This window comes from Triturus cristatus, chromosome 10 (genome assembly GCF_964204655.1).
Source record: "Triturus cristatus chromosome 10, aTriCri1.1, whole genome shotgun sequence".
NCBI classification, from domain to species: Eukaryota; Metazoa; Chordata; class Amphibia; order Caudata; family Salamandridae; genus Triturus; species Triturus cristatus.
The window spans coordinates 845,872,257-845,898,747 of record NC_140593.1 but is presented as its reverse complement, the minus strand read 5'-3'; the positions used below and the strand labels follow the sequence as shown (position 1 = coordinate 845,898,747).

General features: G+C 47.1%; 35 non-coding genes across 35 annotated transcripts; all 35 read right to left on the bottom strand.

The window, feature by feature from the left end:
* Nucleotides 1-398: 398 nt before the first annotated feature.
* Nucleotides 399-510, bottom strand: TRNAL-CAA (transfer RNA leucine (anticodon CAA)). Its single transcript has 2 exons — nt 473-510; nt 399-444 (listed from the first exon to the last, which is right to left on the bottom strand). It is a non-coding gene; the product is annotated as a tRNA-Leu (tRNA).
* A 289-nt stretch (nt 511-799) lies between these two features.
* Nucleotides 800-872, bottom strand: TRNAV-AAC (transfer RNA valine (anticodon AAC)). Its single transcript has one exon. It is a non-coding gene; the product is annotated as a tRNA-Val (tRNA).
* Nucleotides 873-1,258: 386 nt separating this feature from the next.
* Nucleotides 1,259-1,330, bottom strand: TRNAP-AGG (transfer RNA proline (anticodon AGG)). The gene has a single exon. It is a non-coding gene; the product is annotated as a tRNA-Pro (tRNA).
* Nucleotides 1,331-2,217: 887 nt separating this feature from the next.
* TRNAP-CGG (transfer RNA proline (anticodon CGG)) lies at nt 2,218-2,289 on the bottom strand. Its single transcript has one exon. It is a non-coding gene; the product is annotated as a tRNA-Pro (tRNA).
* Nucleotides 2,290-3,226: 937 nt separating this feature from the next.
* On the bottom strand, nt 3,227-3,338 carry TRNAL-CAA (transfer RNA leucine (anticodon CAA)). The gene is made up of 2 exons: nt 3,301-3,338; nt 3,227-3,272 (listed from the first exon to the last, which is right to left on the bottom strand). It is a non-coding gene; the product is annotated as a tRNA-Leu (tRNA).
* Nucleotides 3,339-4,586: 1,248 nt separating this feature from the next.
* TRNAV-UAC (transfer RNA valine (anticodon UAC)) lies at nt 4,587-4,659 on the bottom strand. The gene has a single exon. It is a non-coding gene; the product is annotated as a tRNA-Val (tRNA).
* Nucleotides 4,660-6,053: 1,394 nt separating this feature from the next.
* TRNAL-CAA (transfer RNA leucine (anticodon CAA)) lies at nt 6,054-6,165 on the bottom strand. The gene is made up of 2 exons: nt 6,128-6,165; nt 6,054-6,099 (listed from the first exon to the last, which is right to left on the bottom strand). It is a non-coding gene; the product is annotated as a tRNA-Leu (tRNA).
* A 289-nt stretch (nt 6,166-6,454) lies between these two features.
* Nucleotides 6,455-6,527, bottom strand: TRNAV-AAC (transfer RNA valine (anticodon AAC)). Its single transcript has one exon. It is a non-coding gene; the product is annotated as a tRNA-Val (tRNA).
* Nucleotides 6,528-7,414: 887 nt separating this feature from the next.
* Nucleotides 7,415-7,487, bottom strand: TRNAV-UAC (transfer RNA valine (anticodon UAC)). Its single transcript has one exon. It is a non-coding gene; the product is annotated as a tRNA-Val (tRNA).
* A 385-nt stretch (nt 7,488-7,872) lies between these two features.
* TRNAP-CGG (transfer RNA proline (anticodon CGG)) lies at nt 7,873-7,944 on the bottom strand. The gene has a single exon. It is a non-coding gene; the product is annotated as a tRNA-Pro (tRNA).
* A 1,348-nt stretch (nt 7,945-9,292) lies between these two features.
* On the bottom strand, nt 9,293-9,365 carry TRNAV-AAC (transfer RNA valine (anticodon AAC)). The gene has a single exon. It is a non-coding gene; the product is annotated as a tRNA-Val (tRNA).
* A 386-nt stretch (nt 9,366-9,751) lies between these two features.
* Nucleotides 9,752-9,823, bottom strand: TRNAP-AGG (transfer RNA proline (anticodon AGG)). Its single transcript has one exon. It is a non-coding gene; the product is annotated as a tRNA-Pro (tRNA).
* An 887-nt stretch (nt 9,824-10,710) lies between these two features.
* On the bottom strand, nt 10,711-10,782 carry TRNAP-CGG (transfer RNA proline (anticodon CGG)). The gene has a single exon. It is a non-coding gene; the product is annotated as a tRNA-Pro (tRNA).
* Nucleotides 10,783-11,720: 938 nt separating this feature from the next.
* TRNAL-CAA (transfer RNA leucine (anticodon CAA)) lies at nt 11,721-11,832 on the bottom strand. The gene is made up of 2 exons: nt 11,795-11,832; nt 11,721-11,766 (listed from the first exon to the last, which is right to left on the bottom strand). It is a non-coding gene; the product is annotated as a tRNA-Leu (tRNA).
* A 289-nt stretch (nt 11,833-12,121) lies between these two features.
* TRNAV-AAC (transfer RNA valine (anticodon AAC)) lies at nt 12,122-12,194 on the bottom strand. The gene has a single exon. It is a non-coding gene; the product is annotated as a tRNA-Val (tRNA).
* Nucleotides 12,195-12,579: 385 nt separating this feature from the next.
* On the bottom strand, nt 12,580-12,651 carry TRNAP-AGG (transfer RNA proline (anticodon AGG)). Its single transcript has one exon. It is a non-coding gene; the product is annotated as a tRNA-Pro (tRNA).
* Nucleotides 12,652-13,080: 429 nt separating this feature from the next.
* On the bottom strand, nt 13,081-13,153 carry TRNAV-UAC (transfer RNA valine (anticodon UAC)). The gene has a single exon. It is a non-coding gene; the product is annotated as a tRNA-Val (tRNA).
* Nucleotides 13,154-13,538: 385 nt separating this feature from the next.
* Nucleotides 13,539-13,610, bottom strand: TRNAP-CGG (transfer RNA proline (anticodon CGG)). Its single transcript has one exon. It is a non-coding gene; the product is annotated as a tRNA-Pro (tRNA).
* Nucleotides 13,611-14,548: 938 nt separating this feature from the next.
* Nucleotides 14,549-14,660, bottom strand: TRNAL-CAA (transfer RNA leucine (anticodon CAA)). The gene is made up of 2 exons: nt 14,623-14,660; nt 14,549-14,594 (listed from the first exon to the last, which is right to left on the bottom strand). It is a non-coding gene; the product is annotated as a tRNA-Leu (tRNA).
* A 289-nt stretch (nt 14,661-14,949) lies between these two features.
* On the bottom strand, nt 14,950-15,022 carry TRNAV-AAC (transfer RNA valine (anticodon AAC)). The gene has a single exon. It is a non-coding gene; the product is annotated as a tRNA-Val (tRNA).
* Nucleotides 15,023-15,407: 385 nt separating this feature from the next.
* Nucleotides 15,408-15,479, bottom strand: TRNAP-AGG (transfer RNA proline (anticodon AGG)). Its single transcript has one exon. It is a non-coding gene; the product is annotated as a tRNA-Pro (tRNA).
* Nucleotides 15,480-15,908: 429 nt separating this feature from the next.
* TRNAV-UAC (transfer RNA valine (anticodon UAC)) lies at nt 15,909-15,981 on the bottom strand. The gene has a single exon. It is a non-coding gene; the product is annotated as a tRNA-Val (tRNA).
* A 1,384-nt stretch (nt 15,982-17,365) lies between these two features.
* TRNAL-CAA (transfer RNA leucine (anticodon CAA)) lies at nt 17,366-17,477 on the bottom strand. The gene is made up of 2 exons: nt 17,440-17,477; nt 17,366-17,411 (listed from the first exon to the last, which is right to left on the bottom strand). It is a non-coding gene; the product is annotated as a tRNA-Leu (tRNA).
* A 747-nt stretch (nt 17,478-18,224) lies between these two features.
* On the bottom strand, nt 18,225-18,296 carry TRNAP-AGG (transfer RNA proline (anticodon AGG)). The gene has a single exon. It is a non-coding gene; the product is annotated as a tRNA-Pro (tRNA).
* Nucleotides 18,297-19,183: 887 nt separating this feature from the next.
* TRNAP-CGG (transfer RNA proline (anticodon CGG)) lies at nt 19,184-19,255 on the bottom strand. The gene has a single exon. It is a non-coding gene; the product is annotated as a tRNA-Pro (tRNA).
* A 927-nt stretch (nt 19,256-20,182) lies between these two features.
* Nucleotides 20,183-20,294, bottom strand: TRNAL-CAA (transfer RNA leucine (anticodon CAA)). The gene is made up of 2 exons: nt 20,257-20,294; nt 20,183-20,228 (listed from the first exon to the last, which is right to left on the bottom strand). It is a non-coding gene; the product is annotated as a tRNA-Leu (tRNA).
* A 289-nt stretch (nt 20,295-20,583) lies between these two features.
* Nucleotides 20,584-20,656, bottom strand: TRNAV-AAC (transfer RNA valine (anticodon AAC)). The gene has a single exon. It is a non-coding gene; the product is annotated as a tRNA-Val (tRNA).
* A 386-nt stretch (nt 20,657-21,042) lies between these two features.
* On the bottom strand, nt 21,043-21,114 carry TRNAP-AGG (transfer RNA proline (anticodon AGG)). The gene has a single exon. It is a non-coding gene; the product is annotated as a tRNA-Pro (tRNA).
* An 887-nt stretch (nt 21,115-22,001) lies between these two features.
* TRNAP-CGG (transfer RNA proline (anticodon CGG)) lies at nt 22,002-22,073 on the bottom strand. Its single transcript has one exon. It is a non-coding gene; the product is annotated as a tRNA-Pro (tRNA).
* Nucleotides 22,074-23,011: 938 nt separating this feature from the next.
* TRNAL-CAA (transfer RNA leucine (anticodon CAA)) lies at nt 23,012-23,123 on the bottom strand. Its single transcript has 2 exons — nt 23,086-23,123; nt 23,012-23,057 (listed from the first exon to the last, which is right to left on the bottom strand). It is a non-coding gene; the product is annotated as a tRNA-Leu (tRNA).
* Nucleotides 23,124-23,412: 289 nt separating this feature from the next.
* On the bottom strand, nt 23,413-23,485 carry TRNAV-AAC (transfer RNA valine (anticodon AAC)). The gene has a single exon. It is a non-coding gene; the product is annotated as a tRNA-Val (tRNA).
* A 386-nt stretch (nt 23,486-23,871) lies between these two features.
* On the bottom strand, nt 23,872-23,943 carry TRNAP-AGG (transfer RNA proline (anticodon AGG)). Its single transcript has one exon. It is a non-coding gene; the product is annotated as a tRNA-Pro (tRNA).
* An 887-nt stretch (nt 23,944-24,830) lies between these two features.
* Nucleotides 24,831-24,902, bottom strand: TRNAP-CGG (transfer RNA proline (anticodon CGG)). The gene has a single exon. It is a non-coding gene; the product is annotated as a tRNA-Pro (tRNA).
* A 937-nt stretch (nt 24,903-25,839) lies between these two features.
* Nucleotides 25,840-25,951, bottom strand: TRNAL-CAA (transfer RNA leucine (anticodon CAA)). The gene is made up of 2 exons: nt 25,914-25,951; nt 25,840-25,885 (listed from the first exon to the last, which is right to left on the bottom strand). It is a non-coding gene; the product is annotated as a tRNA-Leu (tRNA).
* A 289-nt stretch (nt 25,952-26,240) lies between these two features.
* TRNAV-AAC (transfer RNA valine (anticodon AAC)) lies at nt 26,241-26,313 on the bottom strand. The gene has a single exon. It is a non-coding gene; the product is annotated as a tRNA-Val (tRNA).
* Nucleotides 26,314-26,491: the final 178 nt, after the last annotated feature.

Genomic DNA, 26,491 nt, shown 5'->3' with positions numbered 1-26,491 from the left:
AGCTACCTCTCTGTCTTCCTTATGTAAATTAAAATTCGCAAGGGGGGACCAATGACAATCTGCTCCTCCCACATAACCAGGAAGCCCTGTTGAACATGTCTGCCTGTGTTGTTGCAGGGACAGTGCCTTCTCCGCCCAAAAGGTGGCAGGAGAGCCTCACAACAAAGATGGGATCAACTGCTTAATGAGAAACCAGCACAGCAGTTAGTGTGATGGAGTGCAAATTTAACGGAAGGTGTGCCTGAGGTGTCCCTTCCAGGAATACATGGAATTGTGATTGAGGGCCCAGCCTGATCGTTGGTGGATTTCTCGTCATATGTTACAGGTCCGTGCAAAGATTGTGGTGTGTGGGGAATGCACTGCAAAAAACAGGACGATTTAAGGGTGTAAAAGAGACCTGTCAGAAGTGGGATTTGAACCCACGCCTCCATGAGGAGACCAGAAGTCTCAGTTGCACTGAAGATCAAGCTCTCTTGAGTCTGGCGCCTTAGACCACTCGGCCATCCTGACAGCCCTGGCTATGTACAGGTCTGACTCTTCTGTCTGCACTTGCCAATGTTTGCACTTACAGCGTTCGCAGCAATGTCACAGGTGTAAAGGCCCCACAATACAACATGGCATGATAAAAAAAAAAGCTAGGCACAAGAGCGACCACTGATGGATGCGGATTACTTTGTTTCGTCTTGGAAAAGTAAAGGAAGTTTCCCACGGCTCGCTGGGTTCATGGACCGCCTCTTCTTAAGCTTGCATTGAGATAATAAAGTTTTAGAGGGTGCACATAAAAGCAGCTCATGCACAGTGTTTCTGCCCGGTCTCAAACCGGGGACCTTTCGCGTGTTAGGCGAACGTGATGACCACTACACTACAGAAACTAACTTGCTGTGTTTTACTGTTAGAGCAAGGTTCCTCTCAAGGATTCTCTCTACTTCTATTCTGCTGTATCAGCAGCCACTCAGAAAGCGAGGAGCAAGTGTGAAAACTGCAGAGATATCAGCCAACATGCTTGCAATTAGACGTATTAAAAATTTACTTATGCAGGCATCGACAGACAAATATCTGATGCCTAAATGCCAGCAAGTACAGCTTGGGAAAGCATCACCTGGGACACACACAGACTAAGCATGAAGGCAGAAAAAGCACGGATATCCGTTTTTCTTCTGAGGTTCAAAATAATTTGTGCAACAATGCGCCGAGTGTAATGAGAAATTGTCAGGCATTGTCAGTTTTGAGTAGGATTCGTATGCTTACCTCTAAAAAAGGGCTCGTCCGGGATTTGAACCCGGGACCTCTCGCACCCTAAGCGAGAATCATACCCCTAGACCAACGAGCCGAGGCACACAAGAGTCGCCTTTTGCACCGGCTCCGGGGGTTATTGGCAGCGAGTTGGTGAATGATTCACCCAAAGCAAGCAACTGCACATGCTGCTCTCTTCTGCAATATGGTTGCTGTCTTTTCCATGGCCGTCATCGAACAAGAAATGAAAATACCTCCATCCTTCAGACATTTTGTTTGCTCTAGGTGTATGCTCTCGGTGAGGACAATAAAACAATTTCTGCTCTCATGCCTTGCTTTCATCAAGTAGGCCCACCCTTCAGTACAAAAGGACGTGCAAACGAATGGCGCAAACTATCGTCACTTCTCTTTTTGAGCTGTCACTGATGCCCCTGGAGCACAGTACGTCACGCTGGTGAGGGATAGACAGCTTCCATTATCTCAGCTTTCCTATAAGTTGAGAGAGTAAATGCAAACAATAAGCTGCTGTTTCTGCCCAGTCTCGAACCAGGGACCTTTCGCGTGTAAAGCAAACGTGATAACCACTACACCACAGAAACAGATACTTTTGCCGCAATCTTCTTGGCATGTAGTGGGCTGGAAAGCACAGACCAAGGGCCAATGTCCATGAAGCTCAACGTTGGACCCTCCTTACCCGATCTCTTTCTTTGGAAGAAAGCAACGAGGACCACTTTTATTCCAAAAGGCGATTTTAAAACCATACCTGAAATCACGCTAGAAAAACACTTTGAATTTAATGTTCCTACACTGATGGTCCACCCCAGAAAAGCAGTTGCAAAGAAGTCCGGCACTGAAATTCTATACGCCAAAACTGGGAAACAGCGTGCAGGGAAAGGAACTTTTTCACCATACACGGCGTCTTATAGTATTGAAAAGAAGAAATGGTCCTACATAATAAGCAGCCTAAAAATAATTCCACAACATGGGCTCGTCCGGGATTTGAACCCGGGACCTCTCGCACCCGAAGTGAGAATCATACCCCTAGACCAACGAGCCTGATTCCCCTGTCAGCAATTTGAACAATTTCTGATGCGTCTTTCAAAAACAAAGCAGTGCTATTTGGCTGCTCTCTCTCTATGTGAGCCACACAAAGTCATGTTTTCTCTCAAGGTGTTGTTTTTTTCACTCTTGCAAGGAAGGGATCAGCCGATATCCTAGCTGCCAGTGAGCAGAAAAAAGGCACTGATGAGAACTGCAGGCACTTTCTGGCACTTGTACTTCTCTGCAAGTCCTGGACCCTTGCCCCATTAACTTCCACCCCAGAAGCAAGGGAGGGCCTGCCAATTCTTGCTCCTAAGAAAGAGGTGTTTGATTCTTGGATTCAAACACGCTCACTCAGCACTCAATGAGGCTCGATCAGGCGAGATTTATATGAGTGGCTCGCAGGACTGAAACACTCACCTGGGAGACCCAGGGTGGCTGAATTCCCAGAATGGCCATTGTTGGGCAAGTCACCTCCTTTCCTCCTGCCTCAATCTAGAATTGGCTGCAAATCACAAGATAGAGTTCAATGTCCGTGTGTACTGCCTACTCCCAGCTACCTCTCTGTCTTCCTTATGTAAATTAAAATTCGCAAGGGGGGACCAATGACAATCTGCTCCTCCCACATAACCAGGAAGCCCTGTTGAACATGTCTGCCTGTGTTGTTGCAGGGACAGTGCCTTCTCCGCCCAAAAGGTGGCAGGAGAGCCTCACAACAAAGATGGGATCAACTGCTTAATGAGAAACCAGCACAGCAGTTAGTGTGATGGAGTGCACATTTAACGGAAGGTGTGCCTGAGGTGTCCCTTCCAGGAATACATGGAATTGTGATTGAGGGCCCAGCCTGATCGTTGGTGGATTTCTCGTCATATGTTACAGGTCCGTGCAAAGATTGTGGTGTGTGGGGAATGCACTGCAAAAAACAGGACGATTTAAGGGTGTAAAAGAGACCTGTCAGAAGTGGGATTTGAACCCACGCCTCCATGAGGAGACCAGAAGTCTCAGTTGCACTGAAGATCAAGCTCTCTTGAGTCTGGCGCCTTAGACCACTCGGCCATCCTGACAGCCCTGGCTATGTACAGGTCTGACTCTTCTGTCTGCACTTGCCAATGTTTGCACTTACAGCGTTCGCAGCAATGTCACAGGTGTAAAGGCCCCACAATACAACATGGCATGATAAAAAAAAAAGCTAGGCACAAGAGCGACCACTGATGGATGCGGATTACTTTGTTTCGTCTTGGAAAAGTAAAGGAAGTTTCCCACGGCTCGCTGGGTTCATGGACCGCCTCTTCTTAAGCTTGCATTGAGATAATAAAGTTTTAGAGGGTGCACATAAAAGCAGCTCATGCACAGTGTTTCTGCCCGGTCTCAAACCGGGGACCTTTCGCGTGTTAGGCGAACGTAATGACCACTACACTACAGAAACTAACTTGCTGTGTTTTACTGTTAGAGCAAGGTTCCTCTCAAGGATTCTCTCTACTTCTATTCTGCTGTATCAGCAGCCACTCAGAAAGCGAGGAGCAAGTGTGAAAACTGCAGAGATATCAGCCAACATGCTTGCAATTAGACGTATTAAAAATTTACTTATGCAGGCATCGACAGACAAATATCTGATGCCTAAATGCCAGCAAGTACAGCTTGGGAAAGCATCACCTGGGACACACACAGACTAAGCATGAAGGCAGAAAAAGCATGGATATCCGTTTTTCTTCTGAGGTTCAAAATAATTTGTGCAACAATGCGCCGAGTGTAATGAGAAATAGTCAGGCATTGTCAGTTTTGAGTAGGATTCGCATGTTTCCTCTAAAAAAGGGCTTGTCCGGGATTTGAACCCGTGACCTCTCGCACCCTAAGCGAGAATCATACCCCTAGACCAACGAGCCGAGGCACACAAGAGTCACCTTCTGCACCGGCTCCGGGGGTTATTGGCAGAGAGTTGGTGAATGATTCACCCAAAGCAAGCAACTGCACATGCTGCTCTCTTCTGCAATATGGTTGCTGTCTTTTCCATGGCCGTCATCGAACAAGAAATGAAAATACCTCCATCCTTCAGACATTTTGTTTGCTCTAGGTGTATGCTCTCGGTGAGGACAATAAAAAAATTTCTGCTCTCATGCCTTGCTTTCATCAAGTAGGCCCACCCTTCAGTACAAAAGGACGTGCAAACGAATGGCGCAAACTATCGTCACTTCTCTTTTTGAGCTGTCACTGATGCCCCTGGAGCACAGTACGTCACGCTGGTGAGGGATAGACAGCTTCCATTATCTCAGCTTTCCTATAAGTTGAGAGAGTAAATGCAAACAATAAGCTGCTGTTTCTGCCCGGTCTCGAACCAGGGACCTTTCACGTGTAAAGCGAACGTGATAACCACTACACCACAGAAACAGATACTCTTGCAGCAATCGTCTTGGCATGTAGTGGGCTGGAAAGCACAGACCAAGGGCCAATGTCCATGAAGCTCAACGTTGGACCCTCCTTACCCGATCTCTTTCTTTGGAAGAAAGGAACGAGGACCACTTTTATTCCAAAAGGCGATTTTAAAACCATACCTGAAATCACGCTAGAAAAACACTTTGAATTTAATGTTCCTACACTGATGGTCCACCCCAGAAAAGCAGTTGCAAAGAAGTCCGGCACTGAAATTCTATACGCCAAAACTGGGAAACAGCGTGCAGGGAAAGGAACTTTCTCACCATACACGGCGTCTTATAGCATTGAAAAGAAGAAATGGTCCTACATAATAAGCAGCCTAAAAATAATTCCACAACATGGGCTTGTCCGGGATTTGAACACGGGACCTCTCGCACCCGAAGCGAGAATCATACCCCTAGACCAACGAGCCTGATTCCCCTGTCAGCAATTTGAACAATTTCTGATGCGTCTTTCAGAAACAAAGCAGTGCTATTTGGCTGCCCTCTCTCTATGTGAGCCACACAAAGTCATGTTTTCTCTCAAGGTGTTGTTTTTTTCACTCTTGCAAGGAAGGGATCAGCCGATATCCTAGCTGCCAGTGAGCAGAAAAAAGGCACTGATGAGAACTGCAGGCACTTTCTGGCACTTGTACTTCTCTGCAAGTCCTGGACCCTTGCCCCATTAATTTCCACCCCAGAAGCAAGGGAGGGCCTGCCAATTCTTGCTCCTAAGAAAGAGGCGTTTGATTCTTGGATTCAAACACGCTCACTCAGCACTCAATGAGGCTCGATCAGGCGAGATTTATATGAGTGGCTCGCAGGACTGAAACACTCACCTGGGAGACCCAGGGTGGCTGAATTCCCAGAATGGCCATTGTTGGGCAAGTCACCTCCTTTCCTCCTGCCTCAATCTAGAATTGGCTGCAAATCACAAGATAGAGTTCAATGTCCGTGTGTACTGCCTACTCCCAGCTACCTCTCTGTCTTCCTTATGTAAATTAAAATTCGCAAGGGGGGACCAATGACAATCTGCTCCTCCCACATAACCAGGAAGCCCTGTTGAACATGTCTGCCTGTGTTGTTGCAGGGACAGTGCCTTCTCCGCCCAAAAGGTGGCAGGAGAGCCTCACAACAAAGATGGGATCAACTGCTTAATGAGAAACCAGCACAGCAGTTAGTGTGATGGAGTGCAAATTTAACGGAAGGTGTGCCTGAGGTGTCCCTTCCAGGAATACATGGAATTGTGATTGAGGACCCAGCCTGATCGTTGGTGGATTTCTCGTCATATGTTACAGGTCCGTGCAAAGATTGTGGTGTGTGGGGAATGCACTGCAAAAAACAGGACGATTTAAGGGTGTAAAAGAGACCTGTCAGAAGTGGGATTTGAACCCACGCCTCCATGAGGAGACCAGAAGTCTCAGTTGCACTGAAGATCAAGCTCTCTTGAGTCTGGCGCCTTAGACCACTCGGCCATCCTGACAGCCCTGGCTATGTACAGGTCTGACTCTTCTGTCTGCACTTGCCAATGTTTGCACTTACAGCGTTCGCAGCAATGTCACAGGTGTAAAGGCCCCACAATACAACATGGCATGATAAAAAAAAAAGCTAGGCACAAGAGCGACCACTGATGGATGCGGATTACTTTGTTTCGTCTTGGAAAAGTAAAGGAAGTTTCCCACGGCTCGCTTGGTTCATGGACCGCCTCTTCTTAAGCTTGCATTGAGATAATAAGGTTTTAGAGGGTGCACATAAAAGCAGCTCATGCACAGTGTTTCTGCCCGGTCTCGAACCGGGGACCTTTCGCGTGTTAGGCGAACGTGATGACCACTACACTACAGAAACTAACTTGCTGTGTTTTACTGTTAGAGCAAGGTTCCTCTCAAGGATTCTCTCTACTTCTATTCTGCTGTATCAGCAGCCACTCAGAAAGCGAGGAGCAAGTGTGAAAACTGCAGAGATATCAGCCAACATGCTTGCAATTAGACGTATTAAAAATTTACTTATGCAGGCATCGACAGACAAATATCTGATGCCTAAATGCCAGCAAGTACAGCTTGGGAAAGCATCACCTGGGACACACACAGACTAAGCATGAAGGCAGAAAAAGCATGGATATCCGTTTTTCTTCTGAGGTTCAAAATAATTTGTGCAACAATGCGCCGAGTGTAATGAGAAATAGTCAGGCATTGTCAGTTTTGAGTAGGATTCGCATGTTTCCTCTAAAAAAGGGCACGTCCGGGATTTGAACCCGGGACCTCTCACACCCTAAGCGAGAATCATACCCCTAGACCAACGAGCCGAGGCACACAAGAGTCACCTTCTGCACCGGCTCCGGGGGTTATTGGCAGAGAGTTGGTGAATGATTCACCCAAAGCAAGCAACTGCACATGCTGCTCTCTTCTGCAATATGGTTGCTGTCTTTTCCATGGCCGTCATCGAACAAGAAATGAAAATACCTCCATCCTTCAGACATTTTGTTTGCTCTAGGTGTATGCTCTCGGTGAGGACAATAAAAAAATTTCTGCTCTCATGCCTTGCTTTCATCAAGTAGGCCCACCCTTCAGTACAAAAGGACGTGCAAACGAAAAGGCGCAAACTATCGTCACTTCTCTTTTTGAGCTGTCACTGATGCCCCTGGAGCACAGTACGTCACGCTGGTGAGGGATAGACAGCTTCCATTATCTCAGCTTTCCTATAAGTTGAGAGAGTAAATGCAAACAATAAGCTGCTGTTTCTGCCCGGTCTCGAACCAGGGACCTTTCGCGTGTAAAGCGAACGTGATAACCACTACACCACAGAAACAGATACTCTTGCAGCAATCGTCTTGGCATGTAGTGGGCTGGAAAGCACAGACCAAGGGCCAATGTCCATGAAGCTCAACGTTGGACCCTCCTTACCCGATCTCTTTCTTTGGAAGAAAGGAACGAGGACCACTTTTATTCCAAAAGGCGATTTTAAAACCATACCTGAAATCACGCTAGAAAAACACTTTGAATTTAATGTTCCTACACTGATGGTCCACCCCAGAAAAGCAGTTGCAAAGAAGTCCGGCACTAAAATTCTATACGCCAAAACTGGTAAACAGCGTGCAGGGAAAGGAACTTTCTCACCATACACGGCGTCTTATAGCATTGAAAAGAAGAAATGGTCCTACATAATAAGCAGCCTAAAAATAATTCCACAACATGGGCTTGTCCGGGATTTGAACCCGGGACCTCTCGCACCCGAAGCGAGAATCATACCCCTAGACCAACGAGCCTGATTCCCCTGTCAGCAATTTGAACAATTTCTGATGCGTCTTTCAGAAACAAAGCAGTGCTATTTGGCTGCTCTCTCTCTATGTGAGCCACACAAAGTCATGTTTTCTCTCAAGGTGTTGTTTTTTTCACTCTTGCAAGGAAGGGATCAGCCGATATCCTAGCTGCCAGTGAGCACAAAAAAGGCACTGATGAGAACTGCAGGCACTTTCTGGCACTTGTACTTCTCTGCAAGTCCTGGACCCTTGCCCCATTAATTTCCACCCCAGAAGCAAGGGAGGGCCTGCCAATTCTTGCTCCTAAGAAAGAGGCGTTTGATTCTTGGATTCAAACACGCTCACTCAGCACTTAATGAGGCTCGATCAGGCGAGATTTATATGAGTGGCTCGCAGGACTGAAACACTCACCTGGGAGACCCAGGGTGGCTGAATTCCCAGAATGGCCATTGTTGGGCAAGTCACCTCCTTTCCTCCTGCCTCAATCTAGAATTGGCTGCAAATCACAAGATAGAGTTCAATGTCCGTGTGTACTGCCTACTCCCAGCTACCTCTCTGTCTTCCTTATGTAAATTAAAATTCGCAAGGGGGGACCAATGACAATCTGCTCCTCCCACATAACCAGGAAGCCCTGTTGAACATGTCTGCCTGTGTTGTTGCAGGGACAGTGCCTTCTCCGCCCAAAAGGTGGCAGGAGAGCCTCACAACAAAGATGGGATCAACTGCTTAATGAGAAACCAGCACAGCAGTTAGTGTGATGGAGTGCAAATTTAACGGAAGGTGTGCCTGAGGTGTCCCTTCCAGGAATACATGGAATTGTGATTGAGGGCCCAGCCTGATCGTTGGTGGATTTCTCGTCATATGTTACAGGTCCGTGCAAAGATTGTGGTGTGTGAGGAATGCACTGCAAAAAACAGGACGATTTAAGGGTGTAAAAGAGACCTGTCAGAAGTGGGATTTGAACCCATGCCTCCATGAGGAGACCAGAAGTCTCAGTTGCACTGAAGATCAAGCTCTCTTGAGTCTGGCGCCTTAGACCACTCGGCCATCCTGACAGCCCTGGCTATGTACAGGTCTGACTCTTCTGTCTGCACTTGCCAATGTTTGCACTTACAGCGTTCGCAGCAATGTCACAGGTGTAAAGGCCCCACAATACAACATGGCATGATAAAAAAAAAAGCTAGGCACAAGAGCGCACAAGAGCGACCACTGATGGATGCGGATTACTTTGTTTCGTCTTGGAAAAGTAAAGGAAGTTTCCCACGGCTCGCTGGGTTCATGGACCGCCTCTTCTTAAGCTTGCATTGAGATAATAAGGTTTTAGAGGGTGCACATAAAAGCAGCTCATGCACAGTGTTTCTGCCCGGTCTCGAACCGGGGACCTTTCGCATGTTAGGCGAACGTGATGACCACTACACTACAGAAACTAACTTGCTGTGTTTTACTGTTAGAGCAAGGTTCCTCTCAAGGATTCTCTCTACTTCTATTCTGCTGTATCAGCAGCCACTCAGAAAGCGAGGAGCAAGTGTGAAAACTGCAGAGATATCAGCCAACATGCTTGCAATTAGACGTATTAAAAATTTACTTATGCAGGCATCGACAGACAAATATCTGATGCCTAAATGCCAGCAAGTACAGCTTGGGAAAGCATCACCTGGGACACACACAGACTAAGCATGAAGGCAGAAAAAGCATGGATATCCGTTTTTCTTCTGAGGTTCAAAATAATTTGTGCAACAATGCGCCGAGTGTAATGAGAAATTGTCAGGCATTGTCAGTTTTGAGTAGGATTCGTATGCTTACCTCTAAAAAAGGGCTCGTCCGGGATTTGAACCCGGGACCTCTCGCACCCTAAGCGAGAATCATACCCCTAGACCAACGAGCCGAGGCACACAAGAGTTGCCTTTTGCACCGGCTCCGGGGGTTATTGGCAGCGAGTTGGTGAATGATTCACCCAAAGCAAGCAACTGCACATGCTGCTCTCTTCTGCAATATGGTTGCTGTCTTTTCCATGGCCGTCATCGAACAAGAAATGAAAATACCTCCATCCTTCAGACATTTTGTTTGCTCTAGGTGTATGCTCTCGGTGAGGACAATAAAACAATTTCTGCTCTCATGCCTTGCTTTCATCAAGTAGGCCCACCCTTCAGTACAAAAGGACGTGCAAACGAATGGCGCAAACTATCGTCACTTCTCTTTTTGAGCTGTCACTGATGCCCCTGGAGCACAGTACGTCACGCTGGTGAGGGATAGACAGCTTCCATTATCTCAGCTTTCCGATAAGTTGAGAGAGTAAATGCAAACAATAAGCTGCTGTTTCTGCCCAGTCTCGAACCAGGGACCTTTCGCGTGTAAAGCGAACGTGATAACCACTACACCACAGAAACAGATACATTTGCCGCAATCTTCTTGGCATGTAGTGGGCTGGAAAGCACAGACCAAGGGCCAATGTCCATGAAGCTCAACGTTGGACCCTCCTTACCCGATCTCTTTCTTTGGAAGAAAGCAACGAGGACCACTTTTATTCCAAAAGGCGATTTTAAAACCATACCTGAAATCACGCTAGAAAAACACTTTGAATTTAATGTTCCTACACTGATGGTCCACCCCAGAAAAGCAGTTGCAAAGAAGTCCGGCACTGAAATTCTATACGCCAAAACTGGGAAACAGCGTGCAGGGAAAGGAACTTTTTCACCATACACGGCGTCTTATAGCATTGAAAAGAAGAAATGGTCCTACATAATAAGCAGCCTAAAAATAATTCCACAACATGGGCTCGTCCGGGATTTGAACCCGGGACCTCTCGCACCCGAAGTGAGAATCATACCCCTAGACCAACGAGCCTGATTCCCCTGTCAGCAATTTGAACAATTTCTGATGCGTCTTTCAAAAACAAAGCAGTGCTATTTGGCTGCTCTCTCTCTATGTGAGCCACACAAAGTCATGTTTTCTCTCAAGGTGTTGTTTTTTTCACTCTTGCAAGGAAGGGATCAGCCGATATCCTAGCTGCCAGTGAGCAGAAAAAAGGCACTGATGAGAACTGCAGGCACTTTCTGGCACTTGTACTTCTCTGCAAGTCCTGGACCCTTGCCCCATTAACTTCCACCCCAGAAGCAAGGGAGGGCCTGCCAATTCTTGCTCCTAAGAAAGAGGTGTTTGATTCTTGGATTCAAACACGCTCACTCAGCACTCAATGAGGCTCGATCAGGCGAGATTTATATGAGTGGCTCGCAGGACTGAAACACTCACCTGGGAGACCCAGGGTGGCTGAATTCCCAGAATGGCCATTGTTGGGCAAGTCACCTCCTTTCCTCCTGCCTCAATCTAGAATTGGCTGCAAATCACAAGATAGAGTTCAATGTCCGTGTGTACTGCCTACTCCCAGCTACCTCTCTGTCTTCCTTATGTAAATTAAAATTCGCAAGGGGGGACCAATGACAATCTGCTCCTCCCACATAACCAGGAAGCCCTGTTGAACATGTCTGCCTGTGTTGTTGCAGGGACAGTGCCTTCTCCGCCCAAAAGGTGGCAGGAGAGCCTCACAACAAAGATGGGATCAACTGCTTAATGAGAAACCAGCACAGCAGTTAGTGTGATGGAGTGCAAATTTAACGGAAGGTGTGCCTGAGGTGTCCCTTCCAGGAATACATGGAATTGTGATTGAGGGCCCAGCCTGATCGTTGGTGGATTTCTCGTCATATGTTACAGGTCCGTGCAAAGATTGTGGTGTGTGGGGAATGCACTGCAAAAAAACAGGACGATTTAAGGGTGTAAAAGAGACCTGTCAGAAGTGGGATTTGAACCCACGCCTCCATGAGGAGACCAGAAGTCTCAGTTGCACTGAAGATCAAGCTCTCTTGAGTCTGGCGCCTTAGACCACTCGGCCATCCTGACAGCCCTGGCTATGTACAGGTCTGACTCTTCTGTCTGCACTTGCCAATGTTTGCACTTACAGCGTTCGCAGCAATGTCACAGGTGTAAAGGCCCCACAATACAACATGGCATGATAAAAAAAAAAGCTAGGCACAAGAGCGACCACTGATGGATGCGGATTACTTTGTTTCGTCTTGGAAAAGTAAAGGAAGTTTCCCACGGCTCGCTGGGTTCATGGACCGCCTCTTCTTAAGCTTGCATTGAGATAATAAGGTTTTAGAGGGTGCACATAAAAGCAGCTCATGCACAGTGTTTCTGCCCGGTCTCGAACCGGGGACCTTTCGCGTGTTAGGCGAACGTGATGACCACTACACTACAGAAACTAACTTGCTGTGTTTTACTGTTAGAGCAAGGTTCCTCTCAAGGATTCTCTCTACTTCTATTCTGCTGTATCAGCAGCCACTCAGAAAGCGAGGAGCAAGTGTGAAAACTGCAGAGATATCAGCCAACATGCTTGCAATTAGACGTATTAAAAATTTACTTATGCAGGCATCGACAGACAAATATCTGATGCCTAAATGCCAGCAAGTACAGCTTGGGAAAGCATCACCTGGGACACACACAGACTAAGCATGAAGGCAGAAAAAGCATGGATATCCGTTTTTCTTCTGAGGTTCAAAATAATTTGTGCAAAAATGCGCCGAGTGTAATGAGAAATAGTCAGGCATTGTCAGTTTTGAGTAGGATTCGCATGTTTCCTCTAAAAAAGGGCTCGTCCGGGATTTGAACCCGGGACCTCTCGCACCCTAAGCGAGAATCATACCCCTAGACCAACGAGCCGAGGCACACAAGAGTCACCTTTTGCACCGGCTCCGGGGGTTATTGGCAGCGAGTTGGTGAATGATTCACCCAAAGCAAGCAACTGCACATGCTGCTCTCTTCTGCAATATGGTTGCTGTCTTTTCCATGGCCGTCATCGAACAAGAAATGAAAATACCTCCATCCTTCAGACATTTTGTTTGCTCTAGGTGTATGCTCTCGGTGAGGACAATAAAACAATTTCTGCTCTCATGCCTTGCTTTCATCAAGTAGGCCCACCCTTCAGTACAAAAGGACTTGCAAACGAATGGCGCAAACTATCGTCACTTCTCTTTTTGAGCTGTTACTGAAGCCCCTGGAGCACAGTACGTCACGCTGGTGAGGGATAGACAGCTTCCATTATCTCAGCTTTCCTATAAGTTGAGAGAGTAAATGCAAGCAATAAGCTGCTGTTTCTGCCCGGTCTCGAACCAGGGACCTTTCGCGTGTAAAGCGAACGTGATAACCACTACACCACAGAAACAGATACTCTTGCAGCAATCTTCTTGGCATGTAGTGGGCTGGAAAGCACAGACCAAGGGCCAATGTCCATGAAGCTCAACGTTGGACCCTCCTTACCCGATCTCTTTCTTTGGAAGAAAGGAACGAGGACCACTTTTATTCCAAAAGGCGATTTTAAAACCATACCTGAAATCACGCTAGAAAAACACTTTGAATTTAATGTTCCTACACTGATGGTCCACCCCAGAAAAGCAGTTGCAAAGAAGTCCGGCACTGAAATTCTATACGCCAAAACTGGGAAACAGCGTGCAGGGAAAGGAACTTTTTCACCATACACGGCGTCTTATAGCATTGAAAAGAAGAAATGGTCCTACATAATAAGCAGCCTAAAAATAATTCCACAACATGGGCTCGTCCGGGATTTGAACCCGGGACCTCTCGCACCCGAAGTGAGAATCATACCCCTAGACCAACGAGCCTGATTCCCCTGTCAGCAATTTGAACAATTTCTGATGCGTCTTTCAAAAACAAAGCAGTGCTATTTGGCTGCTCTCTCTCTATGTGAGCCACACAAAGTCATGTTTTCTCTCAAGGTGTTGTTTTTTTCACTCTTGCAAGGAAGGGATCAGCCGATATCCTAGCTGCCAGTGAGCAGAAAAAAGGCACTGATGAGAACTGCAGGCACTTTCTGGCACTTGTACTTCTCTGCAAGTCCTGGACCCTTGCCCCATTAACTTCCACCCCAGAAGCAAGGGAGGGCCTGCCAATTCTTGCTCCTAAGAAAGAGGTGTTTGATTCTTGGATTCAAACACGCTCACTCAGCACTCAATGAGGCTCGATCAGGCGAGATTTATATGAGTGGCTCGCAGGACTGAAACACTCACCTGGGAGACCCAGGGTGGCTGAATTCCCAGAATGGCCATTGTTGGGCAAGTCACCTCCTTTCCTCCTGCCTCAATCTAGAATTGGCTGCAAATCACAAGATAGAGTTCAATGTCCGTGTGTACTGCCTACTCCCAGCTACCTCTCTGTCTTCCTTATGTAAATTAAAATTCGCAAGGGGGGACCAATGACAATCTGCTCCTCCCACATAACCAGGAAGCCCTGTTGAACATGTCTGCCTGTGTTGTTGCAGGGACAGTGCCTTCTCCGCCCAAAAGGTGGCAGGAGAGCCTCACAACAAAGATGGGATCAACTGCTTAATGAGAAACCAGCACAGCAGTTAGTGTGATGGAGTGCAAATTTAACGGAAGGTGTGCCTGAGGTGTCCCTTCCAGGAATACATGGAATTGTGATTGAGGGCCCAGCCTGATCGTTGGTGGATTTCTCGTCATATGTTACAGGTCCGTGCAAAGATTGTGGTGTGTGGGGAATGCACTGCAAAAAAACAGGACGATTTAAGGGTGTAAAAGAGACCTGTCAGAAGTGGGATTTGAACCCACGCCTCCATGAGGAGACCAGAAGTCTCAGTTGCACTGAAGATCAAGCTCTCTTGAGTCTGGCGCCTTAGACCACTCGGCCATCCTGACAGCCCTGGCTATGTACAGGTCTGACTCTTCTGTCTGCACTTGCCAATGTTTGCACTTACAGCGTTCGCAGCAATGTCACAGGTGTAAAGGCCCCACAATACAACATGGCATGATAAAAAAAAAAGCTAGGCACAAGAGCGACCACTGATGGATGCGGATTACTTTGTTTCGTCTTGGAAAAGTAAAGGAAGTTTCCCACGGCTCGCTGGGTTCATGGACCGCCTCTTCTTAAGCTTGCATTGAGATAATAAGGTTTTAGAGGGTGCACATAAAAGCAGCTCATGCACAGTGTTTCTGCCCGGTCTCGAACCGGGGACCTTTCGCGTGTTAGGCGAACGTGATGACCACTACACTACAGAAACTAACTTGCTGTGTTTTACTGTTAGAGCAAGGTTCCTCTCAAGGATTCTCTCTACTTCTATTCTGCTGTATCAGCAGCCACTCAGAAAGCGAGGAGCAAGTGTGAAAACTGCAGAGATATCAGCCAACATGCTTGCAATTAGACGTATTAAAAATTTACTTATGCAGGCATCGACAGACAAATATCTGATGCCTAAATGCCAGCAAGTACAGCTTGGGAAAGCATCACCTGGGACACACACAGACTAAGCATGAAGGCAGAAAAAGCATGGATATCCGTTTTTCTTCTGAGGTTCAAAATAATTTGTGCAAAAATGCGCCGAGTGTAATGAGAAATAGTCAGGCATTGTCAGTTTTGAGTAGGATTCGCATGTTTCCTCTAAAAAAGGGCTCGTCCGGGATTTGAACCCGGGACCTCTCGCACCCTAAGCGAGAATCATACCCCTAGACCAACGAGCCGAGGCACACAAGAGTCACCTTTTGCACCGGCTCCGGGGGTTATTGGCAGCGAGTTGGTGAATGATTCACCCAAAGCAAGCAACTGCACATGCTGCTCTCTTCTGCAATATGGTTGCTGTCTTTTCCATGGCCGTCATCGAACAAGAAATGAAAATACCTCCATCCTTCAGACATTTTGTTTGCTCTAGGTGTATGCTCTCGGTGAGGACAATAAAACAATTTCTGCTCTCATGCCTTGCTTTCATCAAGTAGGCCCACCCTTCAGTACAAAAGGACTTGCAAACGAATGGCGCAAACTATCGTCACTTCTCTTTTTGAGCTGTTACTGAAGCCCCTGGAGCACAGTACGTCACGCTGGTGAGGGATAGACAGCTTCCATTATCTCAGCTTTCCTATAAGTTGAGAGAGTAAATGCAAGCAATAAGCTGCTGTTTCTGCCCGGTCTCGAACCAGGGACCTTTCGCGTGTAAAGCGAACGTGATAACCACTACACCACAGAAACAGATACTCTTGCAGCAATCTTCTTGGCATGTAGTGGGCTGGAAAGCACAGACCAAGGGCCAATGTCCATGAAGCTCAACGTTGGACCCTCCTTACCCGATCTCTTTCTTTGGAAGAAAGGAACGAGGACCACTTTTATTCCAAAAGGCGATTTTAAAACCATACCTGAAATCACGCTAGAAAAACACTTTGAATTTAATGTTCCTACACTGATGGTCCACCCCAGAAAAGCAGTTGCAAAGAAGTCCGGCACTGAAATTCTATACGCCAAAAGTGGGAAACAGCGTGCAGGGAAAGGAACTTTCTCACCATACACGGCGTCTTATAGCATTGAAAAGAAGAAATGGTCCTATATAATAAGCAGCCTAAAAATAATTCCACAACATGGGCTCGTCTGGGATTTGAACCCGGGACCTCTCGCACCCGAAGCGAGAATCATACCCCTAGACCAACGAGCCTGATTCCCCTGTCAGCAATTTGAACAATTTCTGATGCGTCTTTCAGAAACAAAGCAGTGCTATTTGGCTGCTCTCTCTCTATGTGAGCCACACAAAGTCATGTTTTCTCTCAAGGTGTTGTTTTTTTCACTCTTGCAAGGAAGGGATCAGCCGATATCCTAGCTGCCAGTGAGCAGAAAAAAGGCACTGATGAGAACTGCAGGCACTTTCTGGTACTTGTACTTCTCTGCAAGTCCTGGACCCTTGCCCCATTAACTTCCACCCCAGAAGCAAGGGAGGGCCTGCCAATTCTTGCTCCTAAGAAAGAGGTGTTTGATTCTTGGATTCAAACACGCTCACTCAGCGCTCGATCAGGCGAGATTTATATGAGTGGCTCGCAGGACTGAAACACTCACCTGGGAGACCCAGGGTGGCTGAATTCCCAGAATGGCCATTGTTGGGCAAGTCACCTCCTTTCCTCCTGCCTCAATCTAGAATTGGCTGCAAATCACAAGATAGAGTTCAATGTCCGTGTGTACTGCCTACTCCCAGCTACCTCTCTGTCTTCCTTATGTAAATTAAAATTCGCAAGGGGGGACCAATGACAATCTGCTCCTCCCACATAACCAGGAAGCCCTGTTGAACATGTCTGCCTGTGTTGTTGCAGGGACAGTGCCTTCTCCGCCCAAAAGGTGGCAGGAGAGCCTCACAACAAAGATGGGATCAACTGCTTAATGAGAAACCAGCACAGCAGTTAGTGTGATGGAGTGCAAATTTAACGGAAGGTGTGCCTGAGGTGTCCCTTCCAGGAATACATGGGATTGTGATTGAGGGCCCAGCCTGATCGTTGGTGGATTTCTCGTCATATGTTACAGGTCCGTGCAAAGATTGTGGTGTGTGGGGAATGCACTGCAAAAAACAGAACGATTTAAGGGTGTAAAAGAGACCTGTCAGAAGTGGGATTTGAACCCACGCCTCCATGAGGAGACCAGAAGTCTCAGTTGCACTGAAGATCAAGCTCTCTTGAGTCTGGCGCCTTAGACCACTCGGCCATCCTGACAGCCCTGGCTATGTACAGGTCTGACTCTTCTGTCTGCACTTGCCAATGTTTGCACTTACAGCGTTCGCAGCAATGTCACAGGTGTAAAGGCCCCACAATACAACATGGCATGATAAAAAAAAAGCTAGGCACAAGAGCAACCACTGATGGATGCGGATTACTTTGTTTCGTCTTGGAAAAGTAAAGGAAGTTTCCCACGGCTCGCTGGGTTCATGGACCGCCTCTTCTTAAGCTTGCATTGAGATAATAAGGTTTTAGAGGGTGCACATAAAAGCAGCTCATGCACAGTGTTTCTGCTCGCTCTCGAACCGGGGACCTTTCGCGTGTTAGGCGAACGTGATGACCACTACACTACAGAAACTAACTTGCTGTGTTTTACTGTTAGAGCAAGGTTCCTCTCAAGGATTCTCTCTACTTCTATTCTGCTGTATCAGCAGCCACTCAGAAAGCGAGGAGCAAGTGTGAAAACTGCAGAGATATCAGCTAACATGCTTGCAATTAGACGTATTAAAAATGTACTTATGCAGGCATCGACAGACAAATATCTGATGCCTAAATGCCAGCAAGTACAGCTTGGGAAAGCATCACCTGAGACACACACAGACTAAGCATGAAGGCAGAAAAAGCACGGATATCCGTTTTTCTTCTGAGGTTCAAAATAATTTGTGCAACAATGCGCCGAGTGTAATGAGAAATTGTCAGGCATTGTCAGTTTTGAGTAGGATTCGTATGCTTACCTCTAAAAAAGGGCTCGTCCGGGATTTGAACCCAGGACCTCTCGCATCCTAAGCGAGAATCATACCCCTAGACCAACGAGCCGAGGCACACAAGAGTCGCCTTTTGCACCGGCTCCGGGGGTTATTGGCAGCGAGTTGGTGAATGATTCACCCAAAGCAAGCAACTGCACATGCTGCTCTCTTCTGCAATATGGTTGCTGTCTTTTCCATGGCCGTCATCGAACAAGAAATGAAAATACCTCCATCCTTCAGACATTTTGTTTGCTCTAGGTGTATGCTCTCGGTGAGGACAATAAAACAATTTCTGCTCTCATGCCTTGCTTTCATCAAGTAGGCCCACCCTTCAGTACAAAAGGACGTGCAAACGAATGGCGCAAACTATCGTCACTTCTCTTTTTGAGCTGTCACTGATGCCCCTGGAGCACAGTACGTCACGCTGGTGAGGGATAGACAGCTTCCATTATCTCAGCTTTCCTATAAGTTGAGAGAGTAAATGCAAACAATAAGCTGCTGTTTCTGCCCAGTCTCGAACCAGGGACCTTTCGCGTGTAAAGCGAACGTGATAACCACTACACCACAGAAACAGATACTTTTGCCGCAATCTTCTTGGCATGTAGTGGGCTGGAAAGCACAGACCAAGGGCCAATGTCCATGAAGCTCAACGTTGGACCCTCCTTACCCGATCTCTTTCTTTGGAAGAAAGGAACGAGGACCACTTTTATTCCAAAAGGCGATTTTAAAACCATACCTGAAATCACGCTAGAAAAACACTTTGAATTTAATGTTCCTACACTGATGGTCCACCCCAGAAAAGCAGTTGCAAAGAAGTCCGGCACTGAAATTCTATACGCCAAAAGTGGGAAACAGCGTGCAGGGAAAGGAACTTTTTCACCATACACGGCGTCTTATAGCATTGAAAAGAAGAAATGGTCCTATATAATAAGCAGCCTAAAAATAATTCCACAACATGGGCTCGTCCGGGATTTGAACCCGGGACCTCTCGCACCCGAAGCGAGAATCATACCCCTAGACCAACGAGCCTGATTCCCCTGTCAGCAATTTGAACAATTTCTGATGCGTCTTTCAGAAACAAAGCAGTGCTATTTGGCTGCTCTCTCTCTATGTGAGCCACACAAAGTCATGTTTTCTCTCAAGGTGTTGTTTTTTTCACTCTTGCAAGGAAGGGATCAGCCGATATCCTAGCTGCCAGTGAGCAGAAAAAAGGCACTGATGAGAACTGCAGGCACTTTCTGGCACTTGTACTTCTCTGCAAGTCCTGGACCCTTGCCCCATTAACTTCCACCCCAGAAGCAAGGGAGGGCCTGCCAATTCTTGCTCCTAAGAAAGAGGTGTTTGATTCTTGGATTCAAACACGCTCACTCAGCGCTCGATCAGGCGAGATTTATATGAGTGGCTCGCAGGACTGAAACACTCACCTGGGAGACCCAGGGTGGCTGAATTCCCAGAATGGCCATTGTTGGGCAAGTCACCTCCTTTCCTCCTGCCTCAATCTAGAATTGGCTGCAAATCACAAGATAGAGTTCAATGTCCGTGTGTACTGCCCACTCCCAGCTACCTCTCTGTCTTCCTTATGTAAATTAAAATTCGCAAGGGGGGACCAATGACAATCTGCTCCTCCCACATAACCAGGAAGCCCTGTTGAACATGTCTGCCTGTGTTGTTGCAGGGACAGTGCCTTCTCCGCCCAAAAGGTGGCAGGAGAGCCTCACAACAAAGATGGGATCAACTGCTTAATGAGAAACCAGCACAGCAGTTAGTGTGATGGAGTGCAAATTTAACGGAAGGTGTGCCTGAGGTGTCCCTTCCAGCAATACATGGAATTGTGATTGAGGGCCCAGCCTGATCGTTGGTGGATTTCTCGTCATATGTTACAGGTCCGTGCAAAGATTGTGGTGTGTGGGGAATGCACTGCAAAAAACAGGACGATTTAAGGGTGTAAAAGAGACCTGTCAGAAGTGGGATTTGAACCCACGCCTCCATGAGGAGACCAGAAGTCTCAGTTGCACTGAAGATCAAGCTCTCTTGAGTCTGGCGCCTTAGACCACTCGGCCATCCTGACAGCCCTGGCTATGTACAGGTCTGACTCTTCTGTCTGCACTTGCCAATGTTTGCACTTACAGCGTTCGCAGCAATGTCACAGGTGTAAAGGCCCCACAATACAACATGGCATGATAAAAAAAAAAGCTAGGCACAAGAGCGACCACTGATGGATGCGGATTACTTTGTTTCGTCTTGGAAAAGTAAAGGAAGTTTCCCACGGCTCGCTGGGTTCATGGACCGCCTCTTCTTAAGCTTGCATTGAGATAATAAAGTTTTAGAGGGTGCACATAAAAGCAGCTCATGCACAGTGTTTCTGCCCGGTCTCAAACCGGGGACCTTTCGCGTGTTAGGCGAACGTGATGACCACTACACTACAGAAACTAACTTGCTGTGTTTTACTGTTAGAGCAAGGTTCCTCTCAAGGATTTTCTCTACTTCTATTCTGCTGTATCAGCAGCCACTCAGAAAGCGAGGAGCAAGTGTGAAAACTGCAGAGATATCAGCCAACATGCTTGCAATTAGACATATTAAAAATTTACTTATGCAGGCATCGACAGACAAATATCTGATGCCTAAATGCCAGCAAGTACAGCTTGGGAAAGCATCACCTGGGACACACACAGACTAAGCATGAAGGCAGAAAAAGCACGGATATCCGTTTTTCTTCTGAGGTTCAAAATAATTTGTGCAACAATGCGCCGAGTGTAATGAGAAATTGTCAGGCATTGTCAGTTTCGAGTAGGATTCGTATGCTTACCTCTAAAAAAGGGCTCGTCCGGGATTTGAACCCGGGACCTCTCGCACCCTAAGCGAGAATCATACCCCTAGACCAACGAGCCGAGGCACACAAGAGCCACCTTTTGCACCGGCTCCGGGGGTTATTGGCAGCGAGTTGGTGAATGATTCACCCAAAGCAAGCAACTGCACATGCTGCTCTCTTCTGCAATATGGTTGCTGACTTTTCCATGGCCGTCATCGAACAAGAAATGAAAATACCTCCATCCTTCAGACATTTTGTTTGCTCTAGGTGTATGCTCTCGGTGAGGACAATAAAACAATTTCTGCTCTCATGCCTTGCTTTCATCAAGTAGGCCCACCCTTCAGTACAAAAGGACGTGCAAACGAATGGCGCAAACTATCGTCACTTCTCTTTTTGAGCTGTCACTGAAGCCCCTGGAGCACAGTACGTCACGCTGGTGAGGGATAGACAGCTTCCATTATCTCAGCTTTCCTATAAGTTGAGAGAGTAAATGCAAGCAATAAGCTGCAGTTTCTGCCCGGTCTCGAACCAGGGACCTTTTGCGTGTAAAGCGAACGTGATAACCACTACACCACAGAAACAGATACTCTTGCAGCAATCTTCTTGGCATGTAGTGGGCTGGAAAGCACAGACCAAGGGCCAATGTCCATGAAGCTCAACGTTGGACCCTCCTTACCCGATCTCTTTCTTTGGAAGAAAGGAACGAGGACCACTTTTATTCCAAAAGGCGATTTTAAAACCATACCTGAAATCACGCTAGAAAAACACTTTGAATTTAATGTTCCTACACTGATGGTCCACCCCAGAAAAGCAGTTGCAAAGAAGTCCGGCACTGAAATTCTATACGCCAAAAGTGGGAAACAGCGTGCAGGGAAAGGAACTTTCTCACCATACACGGCGTCTTATAGCATTGAAAAGAAGAAATGGTCCTATATAATAAGCAGCCTAAAAATAATTCCACAACATGGGCTCGTCCGGGATTTGAACCCGGGACCTCTCGCACCCGAAGCGAGAATCATACCCCTAGACCAACGAGCCTGATTCCCCTGTCAGCAATTTGAACAATTTCTGATGCGTCTTTCAGAAACAAAGCAGTGCTATTTGGCTGCTCTCTCTCTATGTGAGCCACACAAAGTCATGTTTTCTCTCAAGGTGTTGTTTTTTTCACTCTTGCAAGGAAGGGATCAGCCGATATCCTAGCTGCCAGTGAGCAGAAAAAAGGCACTGATGAGAACTGCAGGCACTTTCTGGCACTTGTACTTCTCTGCAAGTCCTGGACCCTTGCCCCATTAACTTCCACCCCAGAAGCAAGGGAGGGCCTGCCAATTCTTGCTCCTAAGAAAGAGGTGTTTGATTCTTGGATTCAAACACGCTCACTCAGCACTCAATGAGGCTCAATCAGGCGAGATTTATATGAGTGGCTCGCAGGACTGAAACACTCACCTGGGAGACCCAGGGTGGCTGAATTCCCAGAATGGCCATTGTTGGGCAAGTCACCTCCTTTCCTCCTGCCTCAATCTAGAATTGGCTGCAAATCACAAGATAGAGTTCAATGTCCGTGTGTACTGCCTACTCCCAGCTACCTCTCTGTCTTCCTTATGTAAATTAAAATTCGCAAGGGGGGACCAATGACAATCTGCTCCTCCCACATAACCAGGAAGCCCTGTTGAACATGTCTGCCTGTGTTGTTGCAGTGACAGTGCCTTCTCCGCCCAAAAGGTGGCAGGAGAGCCTCACAACAAAGATGGGATCAACTGCTTAATGAGAAACCAGCACAGCAGTTAGTGTGATGGAGTGCACATTTAACGGAAGGTGTGCCTGAGGTGTCCCTTCCAGGAATACATGGAATTGTGATTGAGGGCTCAGCCTGATCGTTGGTGGATTTCTCGTCATATGTTACAGGTCCGTGCAAAGATTGTGGTGTGTGGGGAATGCACTGCAAAAAAACAGGACGATTTAAGGGTGTAAAAGAGATCTGTCAGAAGTGGGATTTGAACCCACGCCTCCATGAGGAGACCAGAAGTCTCAGTTGCACTGAAGATCAAGCTCTCTTGAGTCTGGCGCCTTAGACCACTCGGCCATCCTGACAGCCCTGGCTATGTACAGGTCTGACTCTTCTGTCTGCACTTGCCAATGTTTGCACTTACAGCGTTCGCAGCAATGTCACAGGTGTAAAGGCCCCACAATACAACATGGCATGATAAAAAAAAAAGCTAGGCACAAGAGCGACCACTGATGGATGCGGATTACTTTGTTTCGTCTTGGAAAAGTAAAGGAAGTTTCCCACGGCTCGCTGGGTTCATGGACCGCCTCTTCTTAAGCTTGCATTGAGATAATAAGGTTTTAGAGGGTGCACATAAAAGCAGCTCATGCACAGTGTTTCTGCCCGGTCTCGAACCGGGGACCTTTCGCGTGTTAGGCGAACGTGATGACCACTACACTACAGAAACTAACTTGCTGTGTTTTACTGTTAGAGCAAGGTTCCTCTCAAGGATTCTCTCTACTTCTATTCTGCTGTATCAGCAGCCACTCAGAAAGCGAGGAGCAAGTGTGAAAACTGCAGAGATATCAGCCAACATGCTTGCAATTAGACGTATTAAAAATTTACTTATGCAGGCATCGACAGACAAATATCTGATGCCTAAATGCCAGCAAGTACAGCTTGGGAAAGCATCACCTGGGACACACACAGACTAAGCATGAAGGCAGAAAAAGCATGGATATCCGTTTTTCTTCTGAGGTTCAAAATAATTTGTGCAACAATGCGCCGAGTGAAATGAGAAATAGTCAGGCATTGTCAGTTTTGAGTAGGATTCGTATGTTTACCTCTAAAAAAGGGCTCGTCCGGGATTTGAACCCGGGACCTCTCGCACCCTAAGCGAGAATCATACCCCTAGACCAACGAGCCGAGGCACACAAGAGCCACCTTTTGCACCGGCTCCGGGGGTTATTGGCAGCGAGTTGGTGAATGATTCACCCAAAGCAAGCAACTGCACATGCTGCTCTCTTCTGCAATATGGTTGCTGACTTTTCCATGGCCGTCATCGAACAAGAAATGAAAATACCTCCATCCTTCAGACATTTTGTTTGCTCTAGGTGTATGCTCTCGGTGAGGACAATAAAACAATTTCTGCTCTCATGCCTTGCTTTCATCAAGTAGGCCCACCCTTCAGTACAAAAGGACGTGCAAACGAATGGCGCAAACTATCGTCACTTCTCTTTTTGAGCAGTCACTGAAGCCCCTGGAGCACAGTACGTCACGCTGGTGAGGGATAGACAGCTTCCATTATCTCAGCTTTCCTATAAGTTGAGAGAGTAAATGCAAGCAATAAGCTGCTGTTTCTGCCCGGTCTCAAACCAGGGACCTTTCGCGTGTAAAGCAAACGTGATAACCACTACACCACAGAAACAGATACTCTTGCAGCAATCTTCTTGGCATGTAGTGGGCTGGAAAGCACAGACCAAGGGCCAATGTCCATGAAGCTCAACGTTGGACCCTCCTTACCCGATCTCTTTCTTTGGAAGAAAGGAACGAGGACCACTTTTATTCCAAAAGGCGATTTTAAAACCATACCTGAAATCACGCTAGAAAAACACTTTGAGTTTAATGTTCCTACACTGATGGTCCACCCCAGAAAAGCAGTTGCAAAGAAGTCCGGCACTGAAATTCTATACGCCAAAAGTGGGAAACAGCGTGCAGGGAAAGGAACTTTCACACCATACACGGCGTCTTATAGCATTGAAAAGAAGAAATGGTCCTATATAATAAGCAGCCTAAATATAATTCCACAACATGGGCTCGTCCGGGATTTGAACCCGGGACCTCTCGCACCCGAAGCGAGAATCATACCCCTAGACCAACGAGCCTGATTCCCCTGTCAGCAATTTGAACAATTTCTGATGCGTCTTTCAGAAACAAAGCAGTGCTATTTGGCTGCTCTCTCTCTATGTGAGCCACACAAAGTCATGTTTTCTCTCAAGGTGTTGTTTTTTTCACTCTTGCAAGGAAGGGATCAGCCGATATCCTAGCTGCCAGTGAGCAGAAAAAAGGCACTGATGAGAACTGCAGGCACTTTCTGGCACTTGTTCTTCTCTGCAAGTCCTGGACCCTTGCCCCATTAACTTCCACCCCAGAAGCAAGGGAGGGCCTGCCAATTCTTGCTCCTAAGAAAGAGGTGTTTGATTCTTGGATTCAAACACGCTCACTCAGCGCTCGATCAGGCTCGATCAGGCGAGATTTATATGAGTGGCTCACAGGACTGAAACACTCACCTGGGAGACCCAGGGTGGCTGAATTCCCAGAATGGCCATTGTTGGGCAAGTCACCTCCTTTCCTCCTGCCTCAATCTAGAATTGGCTGCAAATCACAAGATAGAGTTCAATGTCCGTGTGTACTGCCCACTCCCAGCTACCTCTCTGTCTTCCTTATGTAAATTAAAATTCGCAAGGGGGGACCAATGACAATCTGCTCCTCCCACATAACCAGGAAGCCCTGTTGAACATGTCTGCCTGTGTTGTTGCAGGGACAGTGCCTTCTCCGCCCAAAAGGTGGCAGGAGAGCCTCACAACAAAGATGGGATCAACTGCTTAATGAGAAACCAGCACAGCAGTTAGTGTGATGGAGTGCAAATTTAACGGAAGGTGTGCCTGAGGTGTCCCTTCCAGGAATACATGGAATTGTGATTGAGGGCCCAGCCTGATCGTTGGTGGATTTCTCGTCATATGTTACAGGTCCGTGCAAAGATTGTGGTGTGTGGGGAATGCACTGCAAAAAACAGGACGATTTAAGGGTGTAAAAGAGACCTGTCAGAAGTGGGATTTGAACCCACGCCTCCATGAGGAGACCAGAAGTCTCAGTTGCACTGAAGATCAAGCTCTCTTGAGTCTGGCGCCTTAGACCACTCGGCCATCCTGACAGCCCTGGCTATGTACAGGTCTGACTCTTCTGTCTGCACTTGCCAATGTTTGCACTTACAGCGTTCGCAGCAATGTCACAGGTGTAAAGGCCCCACAATACAACATGGCATGATAAAAAAAAAAGCTAGGCACAAGAGCGACCACTGATGGATGCGGATTACTTTGTTTCGTCTTGGAAAAGTAAAGGAAGTTTCCCACGGCTCGCTGGGTTCATGGACCGCCTCTTCTTAAGCTTGCATTGAGATAATAAAGTTTTAGAGGGTGCACATAAAAGCAGCTCATGCACAGTGTTTCTGCCCGGTCTCAAACCGGGGACCTTTCGCGTGTTAGGCGAACGTGATGACCACTACACTACAGAAACTAACTTGCTGTGTTTTACTGTTAGAGCAAGGTTCCTCTCAAGGATTCTCTCTACTTCTATTCTGCTGTATCAGCAGCCACTCAGAAAGCGAGGAGCAAGTGTGAAAACTGCAGAGATATCAGCCAACATGCTTGCAATTAGACGTATTAAAAATTTACTTATGCAGGCATCGACAGAC